The 2,888-nt window shown below is 43.6% G+C and overlaps 1 pseudogene; it reads left to right on the top strand.

Annotated features, from left to right (window-relative positions):
• The first annotated feature begins 1,175 nt into the window (after positions 1-1,175).
• Positions 1,176-1,480, top strand: LOC116857730 (annotated as a pseudogene).
• Positions 1,481-2,888: the final 1,408 nt, after the last annotated feature.

Consider the following 2,888-nt stretch of genomic DNA (forward strand, 5'->3'; position numbering starts at 1 on the left):
CATTTGCAATATTCCCATTACAAACTACACACACACACACACACACACACACAACACATGTGGAATGCTTCTCTCCCAGGATAGCCTTGTGACTCCCTGTCTCAGTTACTTTGGTTTTTAGTCTTTATTAAATAGTCACTTTCCAGTGAGGCCTTCTGAGCCACCATGTCTAAAGGGGCAAATCATCCCTCCCATCCCTAATCATTATTTCCCTTTTCCTGCTTTATTCTTTTCTTTAGCTCTCAACACCATCTAACATACTCTGTATTCTTTTTTTTTCTTACTTACTGTTTTTATCCCTCACTAGGACGTAAGTGGGTAGAGACTTTTGTCTGTTTTGTTCATTGTTAAATTCCCAGCAACTAAAACAATGTCTAGTACACAGTAGGCATTTGGCATGTTTGTGAAATAAGTGAAGGAATAAACACTCTGTAGTAAGTATCATTATTACATTTTACTGATGATAAAGTCATGCAAGTGCAAAAAGATCAAGAAACTTGCTTGAGGACATAAATACCCCAAAAATGAAATGACAGGAAAGAGAGGTGGTGGGGGAAGAGAGAGAAAGTACCCTAAAAATATTTTTATGAATTTGGAAATGGTTTCAGCCAGTGGACCATAGTTGCACTGTACTTGTCCTGCATCTAACACACATGTGGAACCTCTGTGGCTGGGCTTAGCATGTGTTCCTCAGCATTTGTTAATTCTGTAGTGATGAGCAGCTCTTCTCCAAGGACTATGTCTAATGCTGTGCCTTAACCTAAGGACAACAGCAAATGTATTCCAGGCAGGTAAAATGTTAATTTCATTCAATTCCATAACGACAAAGACTTGCATTTGTAAAGCTCTTAACTCCTTTTTTAGTGTGCTTTCACACAGATTTAATTTAACATCACCTCTGCAAAGTGGACTGGACTGGTAGTATTTTATCTCCACTTTACAACAGAGAAAACAGAAAACCAAAGCTCCCGTGTGATTTGCTCGAGCTCCTACTTCACATGATGAGACACCCCTGCTGTCTGCTCTGAAAAGCCATCTTTGCACAGTTCCCAGTCCCACTCAAAGTTCGCAGCTACTACCCCCGCCACCTTGGACTCCTGCCCCTTTACCACTAGAGCCCTCCAACTCTCACTTTCCTTCTAACCCATGGCATTGGGTCCCCAGTGTGCCCCATCATGTCAGATGCAGCCATGGACACCAAGGACTTACAGGAGAAGGAAGTAGTGAAGGAGGTGAGAATGGGAGAGAAGCGCCTCCTGATGGGAAAGCTCAAGAAGAAGATGGGGAGCAGGAGGCCGACAGTGATGAAGAAGACGAAATGAAGAAGACGAAGGAGCAGGGAGGAAGAGGAGGAGAAAGAAGGCGATGCTGAGGAAGAGGATGGAGAGGAAGGCTGTGGCAGTGATGGCACACGGCAGCTCAAGATGATGAGGATGACAATGTCCACACCAGGAAGCCCAAGACTCTTGAGGATGACTAGACAGCAAAAAAGGAAAAGCTGGACTTCACGAAAACAGAGGCCACCATGACCATTCACCTTCTGCTTCCCGTGTTGGACTCTAAACATGGTCACCTTCAAGTGGACAGTCCCAGCCAGCTAAAGCCAGGGAATTGGAAATGCGGGGTGAGGAGTGGAAGCAAGGGCAAAACTTCCAAGGCCCTCCCTTCCTTTATTAATTTTTTTAAGATTTTGTTTATTTATTTATTTATTTATTTATTTATTTATTTATTTTAGAGCAAGCACACTCATGGGTGGGTGAACGGGGGAGGCTCAGAGGCGGAGAATCTCAAGCCCAGTCCTAGGTCAGCCCCAAAGCTGCCTGGGGCTCCATCTCAGGACCCTGAGATCATGACCTGAGCAGAAGCCGAGAGTCCCATGCTTAACCAACTGAGCTGCCCAGGAACCCCATCCTGCATTCCTTCTTAAAAGTACTTTCAAAAGGAAAATTTGTTTGTATTTTTTATTCACATTTTGCATGTTTTACATATTGCTAGGGGTCAGCCATTTTTAATAATCTCAGATAACCAAGCCGGCCTTCCCATGTTTCTCTGTCCTACTTCTGACTTGACTTGTGCTGTGACCCTGTTCCTTATAATCTCAAAGTAGAAAAAAAAAAAAAAAAAAACTCTGTAAAAAAGCAAAACCAACAACAACAAATCTTATTCCCAGCACTGCAGTCACTTTGTGTGTATGTATACTTAGTAGCTGGCTTATAGCAGATGGATTAAAAGGCCAAAGATAAAAGGTTTCTTTTCTTCCCATTTTTATCTATGAAGTTGCTGCTTATTTATTTATTGGACCTATTTGATGTGTGTGTAAAACAATGTTGTCCAGCAGAAACCAGAATTTTATGTTGCTAAGTTGTTCTGCACAAACAAACAAACAAGACAAATGACAAGACAGCCCTGAAGCCGGAATCAGACAGGCCTGGTACGAAACCCATACTTTTTTCTTCTAGCTGTGAAACTGGAAGAGGCTCGTTAGCCTCTCTGACTCTCCATTTCTTTAGCCACAGAATAGGGACCCTACCCCCTCACAAGGCAGCAATGGGAAATAAATGGCATGATGTACCCAATGCGGGAAGCCCAGGGTCAGGGACATGAGGGGGTGCCCCAAATGTTACCTCTCAATCCTGTTCCCGCCCTGCTCCCCTGCTTTTCTCCCTCCCTCCTAGCCCATGACTCTTCCAACAGGAACGGTTATATAACTCCGGACGGAGACTCATTTTTTTAGGGACTTCTTTTAAAGGCTGGTAGACATTTCGATGAGTTTATCAGTATCTCAGTCAGAGAATTCAAGAGCCGGTGCAGTGTTTTATAGTTCAAATGCCAGATGTCCTTCTAGGAGGCCAAAGCATGTGCGATTAGAGCGGCCAGCAGCTGCTGAC

The sequence above is a fragment of the Lontra canadensis genome, unplaced genomic scaffold (genome assembly GCF_010015895.1).
Source record: "Lontra canadensis isolate GAN:19392208 unplaced genomic scaffold, GSC_riverotter_1.0 scaffold3, whole genome shotgun sequence".
Taxonomy (NCBI): domain Eukaryota; kingdom Metazoa; phylum Chordata; class Mammalia; order Carnivora; family Mustelidae; genus Lontra; species Lontra canadensis.